The sequence below is a fragment of the Lissotriton vulgaris genome, chromosome 6 (assembly GCF_964263255.1).
Source record: "Lissotriton vulgaris chromosome 6, aLisVul1.2, whole genome shotgun sequence".
In the NCBI taxonomy this organism is placed as follows: Eukaryota; Metazoa; Chordata; class Amphibia; order Caudata; family Salamandridae; genus Lissotriton; species Lissotriton vulgaris.
The window spans coordinates 1,381,488,377-1,381,505,148 of NC_141694.1; positions in this window are offsets into that span (position 1 = coordinate 1,381,488,377).

The following is a 16,772-nucleotide window of genomic DNA, read 5'->3' on the forward strand; positions in this document are numbered from 1 at the left end:
CTCCGTACCAACCCCTATCGGCGTAGTTCTTCGCCACGCCGTCTAGGGAGGCTTCCGTCTCCCAGCGGCTCCCCCCAACTAAGCCCTATGCTCCGTCGCTTGCTGACCCCATGGTGCCCCAAAGGCTGCTCCAAACACCCCCTCTTTCCTTTGACAGGTGCCCTTCCTCTATGTCATAGGATTCCGGGTGACCCTGTGGATGGCCGTGCCTGCCAGTCAGCTGACCTTTCTTTCTGCAGAATTTGCTCACTGCGGGGTGCAGCTTCTTACGGGCTTCTCAACTGTTCTTAGGAGTCCGCCCCACGCCATTCATGCCTACTGATCAGCTCTGACCAGCCCCCTGCTGTCTTCCTGGGCGCCCTTGCTGTGACCGTGGGGTTTCTCTGCAAATCGTGTAGGAGTGCCTCTTTTTAAAAAAAATGTTTATCCTGGCTGCATCATTACCCACTTCCGTGGTTGATCCATCCTCACTTATATACATCAATATTCACATATACTAGATTAAAACATATGTAGTTACTGATAAAGACACTAGTGACACAGTCATTCACTTAATAACACACACATATACACACTCATCCACCCATACAGTCCTGCACATATGTTGTGTTCAAAACACATACAAACAGAGAGTCAGTCATTGATGCATCTATGTGCTAAGTCATACCCCCACCAAACCATACAGACACTCATACTGATACTAAAAACAACATCTAATAACCCATATACACACACACAGGTAAGTACTCACAAACCCATGCAGCCACTTATACACAAAGTGAAACACTAATACATATATTTAAATATTTAAACATGTCTCACTAATATATGTATTCACTAAGATACACTTAATAAGCCAGTTAACCAATCAATTATTTTTTAAAAAACATCCATTTAGACACTTATTTAAACATTTATTCTTCCATTGACTTTTACATATATAAAACATATTTATTTTTCAGAAAGACACACATTCACTGGATGGTGTCATCAGTGATGTCATGAGTGATGTCACTGACCATGTCATGAGTGATGCATAATGTGACGTCATCAGCAGTGCATTGCAGGTGCGCAAGTTATAGTGAGTCCAACTAGCTATAACGTGGGAATTTCAATGGTTTTATGTCCATAACATTTCCAGCTAACTATAACTGGTGTGAAACCTATGGTTTTTTCAGTGAATTTAATAGGTTTTTTAAATGCTAATTCCTAACTATAACTGGTGTGAAACCTGTGGTTTTTTCAGTGAATATATACATACACAACAAACAAAATGATGCTCTCCTTGATCGTGCCAATCAAATCTTTATTCACATAAACAATCACACAAATACGCATTGACCTTGACGGTCTTTCTCACAGTTGGTATATACAGTCCATCCTGCCCATTATGTGGCATTGCGGAATATTCAGTGCAATTAAAAAAAATATCCTGGTTACACAAGAAGTACAGAGTGAGCACTTTCAGGCAAACAATACATGTCACTTTCTGATTACCTGACCTGGTCAGACACGGTCGCTCCACCCGCTCCTGGCCATCCTTGTAGCGCTTCCACACTCTGTGCCTGACTGTGCCCCCGATCTCGCCTGTGATATCGTATTTGCTGCTGATCGTATTTGCTGCTAAAATTAATTTATGTGCCAGCCTGTGCATCGCGTATTTGCTGCTGATCGTATTTGCTGCTAAAATTAATCTGTGTGCCAGACTGTGCTTCACGTTTCTGCTGCTGATCGTATTTGCTGCCTGAATATGTTTCTGTGCCCCGATCTCGCCCTGCATCACCTTGTTGTTGTTTGGTGCCATTTTGTTGTCCCAGCCCGTCTCTCCTCCCCGCCGCTGCTCCCCCGCGGCCCCACCCCCGCTCCCTACAGCACCTAGAATCGATCCCCCCCCACTCGCCACCCCGTCTCCGCCTCCTAGCTGCTCCTTCCTCCCACTGGTACATAAGGGGAGACGGGAACGGTGAAGAGCTGTGACCGCCCTGACCTGGTCAGACACGGTCGCTCCACCCGCTTCTTGGCCATCCTTGTAGCACTTCCACACTCTGTGCCTGACTGTGCCCCCGATCTCACCTGTGGTATCGTATTTGCTGCTGATCGTATTTGCTGTTAAAATTAATTTGTGTTCCAGCCTGTGCATCGCGTATTTGCTGCTGATCGCATTTGCTGCTAAAATTAATTTGTGTGCCAGCCTGTGCATCGCGTATTTGCTGCTGATCGTATTTGCTGCTAAAATTAATCTGTGTTGCAGACTGTGCTTCACTTTTCTGCTGCTGATCGTATTTGCTGCCTGAATTAGTTTCTGTGCCCCGATCTCGCCCTGCATCACCTTGTTGTTGTTTGGTGCCATTTTGTTGTCCCAGCCCGTCTCTCCTTTCCGCTCCCAGCCGCTGCTCCCCCGCAGCCCCACCCCCGCTACCTACAGCACCTACAATCAATCCCCAGCGCCAGACCCCCTGGCCCTCGCAAAACCCACTCCACCTGGCTAACGCACGACGCCCCATCCCTCATTGCACTCAACGCCGGCCGAATCCCCGACTGCCACCAAGCCACCCCTGGACGCACCCACGGACCCTTCACCTGCCAATCCTGCAAGTTCTGCTGCTTCAGAACCCACACTACATCCACAAATGCCAAACAAAACTCTAACAACAACCACCTGAAGTGCATCCTTCTCAACACCCGCTCGGTCCACAGACAAGCCATTGAACTAAGGAACCTACTTGACACCACAACACCGGACGTCGCCTTTCTCACGGAAACATGGATGAACGCCTCATCAGCGCCAGACATCGCCATAGCCATCCCGGACGGATACAAGATCATCCGAAAAGACCGCATCAACAGAACAGGAGGAGGTATCGCCATCGTTCACAAGAACATCATCCGCATCAGGACCACCACCGACAACACCTTCTCAGCCACTGAACACCTCCACTTCCAGATACACACCAACCCCAAGACCACACTTAGAGGCACCCTCATCTACAGACCCCCAGGACCCCGCACACAATTCAGCAAAGACATCGCTGACTTCATCAGCCCGCACACCCTCCCCTCCGATGACTATATCCTCCTAAGAGACCTCAACTTCAATCTGGAGAATAACAACGACAGCAACAGACCACAGCTGCGTCCACTTCAGCTTCAGAAAGACCACGACCCACCACCACCCGCATCAAGTTTCCTGAAGAAACTGGAACAAAATTAAAACCGACCAGCTCAACACATCTCTAAACCAAAACCCTCCCGCTAGACCAACGGACCCAAACCAAGCAGCCATTAAGCTTGCACAATGGATCACCAACTGCGCTGACGAACTAGCACCCTTGAAAAACCCTCCCAACAAGCCAGGAAGCAAAAAAGCCTCTTGGTTCAACGCTGACCTCAAGAACTCCAAAAAGAACTGCCACACCCTCGAGAAAGCATGGCGAAGAAACCCAACCACAAACAACATGACCGCCCTCAAGAACACCACCCGCAAACACCACCAGCTGATCCGCACCACCAAAAAAATCAGCATTCAAGGAGCGTCTAAACAACAAGGCCCACAACAGCAAAGAACTCTTCAGCATTGTCAAAGAGCTCACCAACCCCAACGCCGGCAACAACGACATCACTCCCTCTCAAGACCTCTGCGAACACACAGAACCGAAACCCCCCCTCCACCACCCTCCGCGCCTGGACCCCGATCAGCACCGAAGACACCATCCGCACGATGAACTCCATCCACTCCGGATCGCCAACCAACCCATGCCCCCATCATATCTTCAACAAGACCGACTCCATCATCGCCCCCCAACTCCGGGACATCATCAATTGCTCCTTCAACACCATCACCTTCCCGGAAAGCTGGAAACATGCCGAACTTACTGCCCTCCTAAAGAAACCTACAGCGAACCCCACCGAGCTTAAGAACTACCTTCCCATCTCGCTCCTCCCATTCCCCGCCAAAGCCATAGAGAAGACCGTCAACAGTCAGCTCGCCATCTTCCTTGAAGCTAACAATGCCCTAGACCCCTAACAATCCAGTTTCCGAGCCAACCACAGTACCGAGACCGCCCTCATTGCAGCCACAGACGACATCCGGACACTGCTCGACAACGTGGGAAACAGTGCCCTCATCCTCCTGGCCCTCTCCTCAGCGTTCGACACAGTCAGCCACCGCACCCTTGTACAACGCCTCAGGGACACCGGGATACAAGACAAGGCCTTGGATTGGATCATCTCATTCCTAGCCGGAAGAACCCAAAGAGTCCGCCTCCCCCCTTTTAGATCAGACGCCACCGAAGTCATTTGCGGAGTACCACAAGGATCCTCACTCAGCCCCACCCTCTTCAACGTCTACATGAGCCCCTCGCATCCATCGCACGCCAACACAACCTCAACATCATCTCCTATGCAGATGACACCCAGATGATCCTCTCCCTCACCAACGACCCAACCACCGCCAAAACCAACCTACAAGAAGGGATGAAAGATGTAGCCGAGTGGATGAAAAACAGCTGTCTAAAACTGAATTCAGACAAGATGGAAGTGCTTATCCTAGGTTCATCCCCCTCTGCCTGGGACGACTCTTGGTGGCCCTCGGCCCTAGGCAGCGCACCCAAACCAACGGACCATGCTCGCAACTTGGGATTCATCCTAGACTCCTCCCTCTCGATGACCAAACAAGTCAATGCCGTCTCATCATCATGTTTTAACATCCTACGCATGCACCGAAAGATCTTCCGCTGGATCCCAACCGAAACAAGGAAAATGGTCACCCAAGCACTTGTCACAAGCCGCCTGGACTATGGAAACACCGTCTATGATGGAACCACAGCCAAACTACAGAATAGACTTCAACGCATTCAGAACACTTCCGCTGGACTCCTCCTAGACATACCTCACCACAACCACATATCTGGTCACCTGAGAATCACGTTCCGTCTCCTCACCCACGCACACAAGGCCCTCCACGACCTAGGACCCAGATACAACACTCGACTGACCTTTTACACCCCCACCGCCAACTACGGTCGTCCAACCAAGCCCTCGCCACGATTCCACGCATACGAAGGGCCACCATGGGAGGAAGATTCTTCTCCTACTTAGCGGCCAAAACCTGGAACTCCCTCCCCACCCACCTCCGCCTTACACAGAACCATCCCTCCTTCAGAAAACAACTCAAGACCTGGCTGTTCGATCAGTAGCGAACCCCTCTCCCTTAAGCGCCTTGAGACTCTCTGGGTGAGTAGAGCGCTATACAAATTTATGACTTGACTTGACTTGATGCAGGTCATGCTATAGTAGCCTTGGCAATAATGATTATTAGCCAGCGTCTTCTCTGACAATAACTTTTGTTTCATTTAGACTACCTGAGATAGTGCAAAATCATTATATTTTTAAAGATCCTTGGTTAGTCTTAAGTACTGTTGAATATGTAACAGACCATGAGAGGTAGCTAACATGCTGTATCTGTGATATCCTACTTAATTACAATGAATGAACGAATGATGGGATTTGTAGAGTGTGCGGCTACTGCAAGAGTTTCCAGGCACTAGGCTATACGGACAGTATAACATTTGACATCTAGTCCTTGAAAGGGTGGGTTTTTATTTGTTTGTGGAATATTTTTTTTACCTCAATTCATTTGAGGTGGTGTGGAACATCGTTTCAGTACCTACCTGCCAGGACTGTACATGCAGATCCACACCACTTTTTCCTTTATGTGGGAGGAATGACTGGCGGATGTGCTGATTGTGAGTGAAGGGCTCTTTGTGGGCAGTATTGAAAAGTCTATTTTGAAGGTAGAGGGGACCGGTTTTTAAAGAAAGCAGAGAGACCTATTGTAAGAGCCTTAACATTTTTGGGTGGGCAGTAAACATGCTCTCCGCCAGCGGAGTTCCCTGAGTTTTTCCCACTCCGCACTCTGCTTTGAGAGCATAGCGGAGTTTACCATCACCCACTCTGTTACTGCCTGTATTTGCAACAAATCTTAATAGGCATGCAGGCAGCACAGGAAAATGGAGTTCCTGTTTCACCTGGGGAACCCTGCCTCCCTGTTTATCCACCCAGGGGTGGAGTAGTCTAGGGTGTGGTGCAGCACAGCTGGTGGAGAACCCCCACTCAGTGACATCAGCTCAGGATGGAGCAGGGCAAGTGATGCTGAGCATGGCAAGTTTAGCTGAATTATTTATCTGCAGCTTTTAGCATCCTGAGCCATGGAGCTCCAGATCATGGCCAGCAGCTTACACCAGCTGAATTTCCACAGTGGTAAGTGGCACTTTTCTTGAAGAAGGGGATTTTTCTATAGCACAAAATGTACTTGCCTCTTGTTAATTTAAATTGTGGGTGTAATTATCAGCAAAACGCCTTATCAATCTAGGAGGTTGAAATGTGCAGTTCGTTTTACCCAGGACCAGGTCCCAACCCGCTCATCTTTCTCAGTGAGACAGAAACTTAGACTTTCAGGCTAATCAAGAAATCATCACAGAACATGACAGCCCCTTGTGTGACAGTGAAGGATTCCTATTTACTGTTAGAACCTAGACACCACCCACAGCAGTGCCAGCACAAATACTATGCTGGTCCAAATATTCATATGAGTGGCAAAGAGTGGGCTCTAGGGCCAGGCTTTCATAACAGGATCTATTCTGGAGTTTGTAGGGAACCTGACCTATCGTGGACTAACAATTTTTCATTACAGTAGTTTATATAAAGAATATAGGGACTATAAAATGGTGAGTTCAATGATCATTGTTTGTATGGTAGGTAACAGATCGCTGTTTAACCCGTTGGCTGCTGATGATGAGCCCAGCTCGACATGAGGCACAGTGGGGCTGTGCTCATGACGAACTGGGCTCGTCATAACGGCCACGCCACTCCCCCGTGGGGCGAATTCCATACCTGTGCGGCCGTTTTTACAGGAGTGGGCGGAGTCATGACAAGCCCAGCTCGGCATGAGCACAGCTGCACTGTGCCTCATGACGAGCCCGGCTTGGCCTGAGCACCGCGGTGCCGTGCGCGGGCCCCACCCCCCACACAGGAGGGGAATTACCCCCGCGGTTAAGGGGTTAAAGAAAAATGACGTATATTGTTATTTTTGTAAATGTAGGTTGTTTTATCTGAAGGCTGTCATTGGGTATGTGCTTTCTGTTGGATTTTCCTTGGCAAGTTCCCATTGCTGAAAAAGTGGCTCTTTCAACTTTTTAAATGAGGGTGTTAAATACTTTTTCACTTCCTTGAATATATAATAGTTTCTTTTATGGGTCACACCAGGAAACTACCTCCATTCCTGGGGTGATTCAACTTGCTCAGCATTGACCCTGGGGGAAGTACGCGTAGCTGTGCTACTCGAAGTTGCACAAAAATTCTGAGACTCTACGTGTAGCTACGCGAGCATGTGGAGTTGCATGTTTCCGCATGCTTACCTATGCTCGAAGGATGTTTTTGACGCCTTGCAACGCAGATGACGTGTTTGGGGGGAATATTGCGCAAACCACACCAGGCGGTCATCAATGGGCGTGGCCATCTTGTTTTCCTATCTTTAGACTGGTTCTGGGATCTGTTTTTCAATCCCTCTCCAATCTTTTCAATCCTTTGTTTTTTACACTGTTGTTTTTTAACTTTCTTATTTATTATTTATCCCCCTCTGTCCCTATGTCTATATTTTGCATTTTATTTCTACTTTTACTGCACTTCTTCCTTCTTTATACTCCTACTTCTTCCCCTAACTTTATTTTTTCCTGCTGAAGTCTCTCTTCTGCCCCCCGCCCACCCCAGAACCATGGCTAAGGGACATGGTACGGGCTCCAAAGGCAAGGTGCCTGCGCCAAAAGAGACGCCTGCCTTGCGGTAGACTGCGTTCGCTAGGGGAGCAGGCCTGGTCATTTTTCAGTGAGGCGGAGGTGGCAACCCTTTTCTTTTTTTGTGGAGCACCACCTCCCCTTGACCTTAGTAGCAGGCGGCAGGCCCGGCTCCAGGTACGCTACCAAGTGGGCGAGGGTGTGCTGGACTGTTTTTCACTGCTCTGGGGTCCGGGGCACACATAACCAGCTGACCCACCGGTGGTCAGAAGTCTTGGACCGGGAGCAGGACCTGCTGGACCTGCTAGGTGTCGAGGTCGTGGGGTGTGGTGAGTAGCTAATACTAGTAGTATTGTGTGTACTCTAGACTGTGTTACAGTTATTGCGAATATAAATTTTCCCATTTAGCAAGAATTCTGCTGCTTACATTCAAGGTAAATTAAGTTTCAAAATCTTCTGTGATTGTTATTCTTGTTGACACAGGTGCTCAGCGCTACTAATCTTACTTGTTGTTTGCAACTTTGTGCTCGCTTGGGCAGAATATGTAAGAGTTTTCTTTAGAGAACTTAAGTTAGGTAATGCTAGAGAGACTCTCGTCCTTCCTTTGTCCTCCTGTCACTAAGATAGTGGTGGATAGGTAGTTTAGTTACTTAGTACTATTTGGTAATTTGTAAGCAGTCTGCGAGACGCATCTTCAGTCATGTCACGTGCTGCTGAGTGATGCTTACTGCAGTCCTTTTTAAAATCTTTTGTAGTTTGTTTAGTGAGGGAGTATTAGGCTAAGCAAAACATCAGCAGCAAGCAACCAACCAACAATTTGATGTATGTAAAAATGTATGCAAGTGTCCTCAATCTATGCGTTTTTGATGACTAAAATAAATGGAAATGCAGACTTAGTGAACAATTGGCCCATCTGAATAGGTGGGCTAGGTCAGGGGGTATTTAGGCATAGTATTCTGGAGTCAGAATGGAATACTGGATTAGTGTTCATAAATAATAACTAGCTGTTCCGCGAATCCCATGATAAGTCGATCAGATTAGATAAGTCAATTTTATTGCAATTGTTTTTGCAAAACATGTTTTTTTCAGTGTTTTTTAAAATATTTTATCAGTTTCACACCAATCATCAATGTTTGTCTCTTTCTTTATTATATCCTACATGATCAGCACCCATGGGCAAGAAGACAGGGTCGGAGTTGACAGAAGCAGCTGGAGAATGCCTGGGCCAGGACCAGGACCAGGACAACTTCCCTACCGAGGGCTCTGCTGCTGACCCAAGTAAGTCTTCCTGTTGTTAATATTAATAATTATATTTCCCTAACTTTTACTCCACCTTATTTTTTCCGTTTCCTAATTCTATTTTTTACCAAATCTTCTTCGATCTAGACGATCTGTTTCTGAATTCTTGTTATCCCTGCCTTTAACTGCCTCTGCTATGACTCTCTGTAAAATGACTATTATTAGTCTGTCTGTAGCTAAGCTTGCCCAGTTGGCCACTCTTTATTTAAAAGGTTTTATTAAAACTCAGATTCACCAATAGCTCTAGCCACTGAGTCCAGTCCTTTGGGTTGGCCTCTTCTAGTCATCTTAAACTTGAGAGGCTTTTCGACAATTCCGACCAACAAAATGCCAAACCAGATATTTTACTATTTTTGATGGGATAGGACATAGTACTACTAGTAGTGTCTACTCTACTCTAGTACCTGATTTGTAGTGATGTATGTTGTATATGTATGTATTTTAACTTTTTTTTTTTAACTTCAATCTTGCTAGTGAAAAATAGGGCGCGGTGTATATGGCATCGAAAAAAGTGTATAATGTTTTTTCTAGGTGTACCGACCACGACCCCCAGTGCCGGGCGGGCAGGTCATGCCAGCGAGGAGGAAGCACTGGATGTGGCAGCTGCCACAGGGGTGGGTGAGCCAGCAGCAGTGGTGGGGGGTGGTAAGTTATACTTATATTCCTCATTTATTGACAATAGTTACACACTCACTGCAAGGGTGTAGTGTAAGTTGAAAGAGACTAAGTTGTTGTGAACAACGGTTGAAGAAGGCACCTTTTACTAAGCATTAAAGCAATAACATTAGCAGCGGAAGTAGTAGAGTAACTAATGGCCTCTTCTATCTGACTTCAAATTAGCTGTGAAAGTTTTATGGAGAAGACTAAGGGCCTATTAGGATGACGGGCGGACGTAGCGATGCTGGGACCGGCCACCAGCAGCACGGCGGTCCTGCAACGGCAATTAGGATGCCACCGCCACAGTGGCATTCCCATCCACATCATTGTGGCAGGCAGCGCACACAGCACCGCCTGTCACAATGCTATGGCTGCATACTGTGCATTTGAATGCACAACGTGGCAGGCACTGGATGATGCCTGCCATGTTGTACATGCAAATGCACAACATAGGTACCCTCCATGTGCCTCCCCAACCCCACAACAACCAGGGGTCCTGCAACATGCCCCCAACTGTGAAATCCACCATGGAAAGGCTGAATCCCACATGCATGCTAATATGGATGGCGGTGTCTATCAGATACTGCCACCATATTCAACCCTTTTCCACCCGGTCGACTCATCGACCGGGCGGAAAATTGGCGGACGGTCTTCCCGTCTGCCCGCACCTGTGGTACGTCTGCCATTATAATATGGCTGGGGTAAATGGGAGGTGGGAGGGAGTTAATAAACTGAGGTGGCAAAGTGAGCTAAAGAACGTTGATGGATTCAACCCAGATCTGTGACTGTGGTGAGTGCCTGAAAAGTTGAGGCTCTGTCCATCATCTCCTTGTGTTTGTTTTAGCCTGCCATGGGTGTCCTATCTGCTGCATGGTCACACACTCAGGATGTGTTTTGGGCACAAGCTGACTCAGCTGGCCGTCCGGCTACAACAAGGTTACTTAATTTAGCTAACCAAGAAACAGGGAGAAGACTGGTATACTCGAGTTAGTCCATATTGCTAGTATAATGCCTGAAACTCCCACAAATGTTAGAGGCCGAAGAAGTGGGAGAGTAGATACCACAAATGTTATGTACTGTGCTTGCTAGTGCTACTGTGCCACTATGTTTAGAATACATTTGTCTTGCTGTTTTGCTAAGAGTATATTGGTTACAATATTCTTTTTTCTTCTTGATATAGCTGCTCTTTCTCAACCAAAATCATCTAAACCGGACAGGAAGGAGGCCATCCGTACAGAATACTGGCTGCTGGTGGTTTTGGCAGAGGAGGAGGCAGCAGAAGCTGCAGCATCCTCCAATGCCCCGGGCCCCAGCCAGGCCCCTCCAGTGGTATAGCACCGCGGTCTGGCAGCCACGTGTCGCACTTCATTGAAAACTGCTGCTCCCCCTGTGGTTGCAATTGTCGATCTTTTAAGTGCTGCATGCTCCTCCAAATGGCGCACCTAGAGGAGCAGGTGAAGGAACTAATGGAGGAGGTCCTGGTGGTTAACCGGTGACTGTGAACCCCCCTCAATAGAGAGATCCCATTTGATTATCCCTTTTTATTTGTTTTTTTGGTGGGTGGGTATTGGGCGCACGTTGAAGAAAAGTTGGGGTTATATGGACAATTTTATTTTGGAACAGATATTGGTTGGACAATTCTTTTTGAACATTGGTTGGGGGTTGTGGGATTATTTTTTACATAGATTATTTTTGTTAGGGGATTACATTTTATTTATACTTAAACTTGTCGTATGATTTAAATGTTTTGTGGGGGGTTACTCTTTTACATCACACGGTTTCCTTTGCTGCTACAGGGCCGCAGCCAGTGTTTGATTTAAATAATCTGCCGATTTTTTATAACACAAGAACAGATAGATGCAGTACACTCACTGAGTGACTTGTCCTACTAGTACTGTCAGTCTCTCCTCCTAGTCTATGCATTTTGCAACTGGACCCAAGGGTGTGGGTGTGTGAATTAATTAATTAATTTCCATTTTTGATTATGCCTCCCCCAAACCACTTCTCTTACCTGGGATTGATATTTAAACATAGGCACATCAATGGCTGCATGGTGATGATGGTTTGGTTTCAAAAGATGGCATGGTTGTAGTAGCAGTAGTAGAAACTGGCAGTACATTTGCAATAAAAGAAAATGAGACAGTCAGTTGCCTGAAAGAGACTCTGGAAGGAGTAATAGAATGAAGTACAGTACAGTACACAAGAATACTGCCAAACAAAAAACCCAAATAATGCTGTTAAGCAATGCTAAAGTGAAATAAAACATAATGGTGACGTGGATAGCCTATGGACAAGTTACAAACTGTATTTGTGTCTAGTCTCTCGACACAAACATTACCTTTAATGCTGTAAAAGGAAGATTATGAATCCAATCGATGCCGGCAATTAATTATTATGGAATATGTTTCTTTGAAAAAAAAGTTGACTTGCAAATATACTGAGCATGGGTGGGCAGGCAGAAGAATAAGAAGATCCTCGCCCTTCCTTCAAATTGAATTAGTGTTGCTTTCTCCACATCCACCCCAGCACTTGTGTGATCAATTATTGGTGTACATTTAATTTAGTCACACCTCAATATAAATCACACAGCCCGGGGGAAAAGAATTAGGGTTTGATGAATGGTTGGGAAGGGATATTTGAGGGAATGGTTTGACAAAGACAAACAGCACACAAGGACAACAAAAACACACACACAATCTTGGCAGATGACCATCATATTCATAAAGCTGTTAAGGGAGAAAAAGGAAATGCATGCATGATGATGGTAAGTTTGTTAATTATAAGTACCGCTTACTAACTAGACTAGTAGACAGTGCAGGGCAGTAGTATAGTATTAATTATTATTCTGCTATTTGCTTTGACTGTCTGCACTCATAGATAGAGACCCAAATTTCATACATTTTATATTCTGTTGTACCGGGCTTTCTTTTAAAGCTGGCTAAGAAAATAAAAAAGTAGCTGTATGGATCAATAAGCAAATAGCAACAATAACAACAACACAGTTATAACGATTGAAGAGAAAAAATGAATCAAGTTATTTAAAAGATGATGATACTAAAGTTACTGTATGATCCTGGTCCAAATTGGGAGTTGCATTTTGGCATTCCTCTTGGTCCTCCCTTCCCTGGACGCTGCATCTGTCAGTCATGGGTGCCACTGCATGCTTATCGGATGCGGATTGGTAAGTGAGTGTGCGTTGTTTTTCTCTGTTTAGCACAGGGTAAAGGCTGGCCTGTAAGTGTAGATGGAAAAACAACAGGGATATCGAAAAATCAAGGAGGAAAAAAAAGCATAAATTACGGAGTACTGTAAATTGATACTTGTATAGCACACTACTCACTTGCAAGGGTCTCAAGGCACTTGTACGAATACCGCTGTGGAAACCATCCTGGCTTTCCCTGTGAGGCGTCCACTCCTGGGCACCCCCAAGGTGGAGGCCAAGCATCCTTAGCGTTGTGGAGATTAAGCAAGCTATTGCCCAGAGTTGCAGAGTGGGACTCCATGATTGGAATAGGCACCGAGGCGAGAATTATCAGGTCCATGGAATTTTGAGCCCAAGACCCACCCAGGCGGGGAATTGAACCCTGGTCCCGGGCTAGCCCTCTCTTTGCCACTCTAATCATTGAGCCACACTTCTCCAAAAACTTTAAGAGGCGGCCTGGCTACATCATGTCTACTCTGTTGTCTGTTTCCAGCATTAGCCTACAACAGCAACAGGACAGAGCAGGCCCTCGGTTCACACCCAACTTCCACTTAGCTTAGATTTTGAGTGAGCCAGGTCACGCGTATACAGCAATATAGCATTTTCCAAAGTAAGTAACTAAATCAATGCACAGCTGTCATTCATTCCACTATTACAGTTGTGAGACTCGTGACTCAACTTCACCACTACACAGATATGTAGGTCTGCTGTGGTTGTTCTTGACTTGTTTTCCTTTTATGCCACTGAGTTATTTCATCAATCATCTCAGATCCTACTGACTGACTGCGAAGATACTATGTCACTTTGGTCATCATGATGGTGTTATACAACTCAGTTTGCAATGAACCGAGTGATTCCAGATTCCATATTCAAAAATGCAATAGATCGGCCTGCAGTAGAAGTACAATTTTGTTATTAAACAACAAGAAGGGAAACTGACTTAAGTCACTTTTAGTCTGTAGATTAATACAGGTACATTTTGACCTCACTTCATGCACAACAAACAACAACAACACAAACACCAATCACTCAGAGTCAGCTTCCAAATAATGCCATTCATTATCTGTTCCTTCTCATATTAAGTTAAGGGGCAGTCTCTGTCAGCTCAGAAAAGAGGATAGTTATAGTCATCATTTTCCACTTCTTTTGGAGGGACTTGACGAGGCAACCTTTCTTGTACTATTCTCTATCCAATCATCTGGCTTGAGGGAAATGGATTTAGGATGACTCAGGAGGAGGATGGAGAAGGACTCGGAGGAGTGGACTTAAATACACAGCTGCAACTCCAATATGGCAATAAAAAGAGAAAACTGTGGTGATGGATTTATTGTGATTCGAACCAGAAAGACAGAGACACACACAAATAATACAAGTAAATAAGGTAGTAAGAAAGTAATACGTTGAAAGCCTAGTTGTCAGGGAAGTATAGCTCGTCCTCAAACTCTGGTGGTTCAACCAGAAGTAGGTAATCATCTAGCACACTACTTCTGTCACCTAAGTTGCTGTCATCATCTTCCTGCTGTGATTCAGCTATTTTGTAATTCGGTGATATAAAGTGCTGATTCATTTTGATCATGGTTAACCTCCCCACGTTTTTGGGAGAAAGACTGCTCCTTTTGACTGTTATAATGGCACCAGCAGCACTGAAAACACGCTCAGAAGAGACACTTGTGACAGGGCAAGCCAGATAGTTTATCACCAGCCTGATGAGCACTTGACGCCAGATGCTCTGCTGCAGTACTTGTTGTGGGTTGGAGTAGCTGGCCTTTAATAAATAGTTGTTCATTTCCCAAGTCACTGGCTGCTGTAGCTATCCAAATTTTGTTCTGGGCAACATCCACTTCTGATAAAGGAATTCATGTCTTAGTGTTCAGTGCTGATTTGTACCGTGGATCCAGAATTGTGGCACAAATGTAGTATTTGTCTGACACAATGCTAGTTTGCACCCTTGGATATACAGCTAAGTGAATGGATAAGCTCTCCACCAACTCATATGCTTCTTTTTTTCCTCTACATCTTTGTACGATTCAGACACCTTCTTCATCTGTTTCTCTAGCATGTGCAACAATGGGATAGCTTGGCCCATAGTACAGTCCTCCATGCTGACTTCACGTGTGAAGAGCTCGAATGGAAGTAGCATCTCTGTCAGGCATTTAACCAGCATCCATTTGGTCCATCTTAACGGTCATGCCTTTCACAGTAGCACGAGCATCCCCTGGTCTTTGCATGACTTAGTCATTGATTGGTCTGTACTGATCAAACAGACGATCAAGCATGTAATAAGTTGAGTTCCAATGTGTTGGCACCTCCTGGATGAGTACTTCGACTGGCATTCTATGATCACGTTGAATGACACTCAGCTGCTTCTGGGCTTTAAAAAAGAGTGGCTGAAATGTTTGTATATTCTTCTGCAGTTGGTCAGTAAGTTGCTGACTTGGTCTTCTTTTGTCAGAAAGTCTTGAACAACAAGCTTGATGAGAGTTGAATAATAAGCGGCATAAGGCGGACAGCTGACGGGGTGAGTGTACACCCGACACTGATGTACACCCATCACTGATTCGAAGGAGCCTGGAAGCTGCCGATGTAAAGAGACGACCCCGGGTAGGCGTTGAGGAGGGGGTCTCCTACGAGGACCATCTCATGCAGGGAAGAACATCTCGTAGCAAGCCAGCCCCAGCTGGAGCTCGACAGCGTGTGCGGAGACGAGCATCCTGACGGAGCCATCAGCTAAGACGGCGGAAATTGCGAGCAGAGGACAGGAGCGTGACGGCAGTCCAAAGCGGGGGCCCGTCGAGGTCCTTGCGCCCAGCGGTGAGTGAGGAGGAAAGAGGGACCGTATTTTAATAAAATCAGGAAGAGTGAATCAGTCGGGAGCCTAAACTGCGCCCTGCCTGACCTTAAAATGGCGCCCAAAATCGGACATAACCAACAATAACCCGGCGACCTAAGTACTCGAATACTCCAAGCTGAGCTGAGCTGACAATTAAATAATTAAAGTAAGGTCACCTCCTGATCGGGGGAAAACTAGCACCTCTATGAAACAACCAACAAGGAATAAAAGCAGTTGACCATGGAAGAAGGACCAAATTGAAGTAGTGGAAAGAGAGAAAGTCTTCTCTGCTCCTACAAGAACCAGCCCGACAGCAGCCATCTTTCACTATCTGGGTGCTATATTACACAACCCAATTGACAATACAACTAAGAAGATATCAAGAGAGCTAAGAGATCTCTAACTGTGACCATTTGGAATTATAATTGACAAAAAGGATACCAGGAGTAAACTGAGTTGAAAGTTTCACACAGCAAACTTTTATATAAAATAAGACTAGATTCAGAAAGTAAGCACAGAAGGGGAACAAAGCATCATCAGCAGCACTTTTACCCGGAAACAAGCGGAGGAAAGAGTCACTTGAAGACTTGCTACCTATACCCTGAAGCAAGCTGAGGAAAGAGTCACTTGAAGACGTGTTACACAGAGCTAGTATGAGCGGGCAATACCAAGAGACGGTAGGCTCGAAAGCTCAGACTATAAAATACCCACCTAATCTGTCCAAGAATGCAGCTAAAAAGTTTAAACACAACACCCTAAGAAAAAACCAAGACATACTATTTACGGACCTATATTTCAATATAACTAATGGCGCTTCAATGAATGACCTCATATTCTACACGAACAAAACAACAAAATGGCGCGACACCTTCTCAAGGATACTTGCCATAAAAACGACTACAAACATCCCTCATGGCATAAAAATGATGACTTCACCATCATACAGATGCAGAGCAGAACTAAGTATCACCATCTACAAATCGGGTATAGTGCT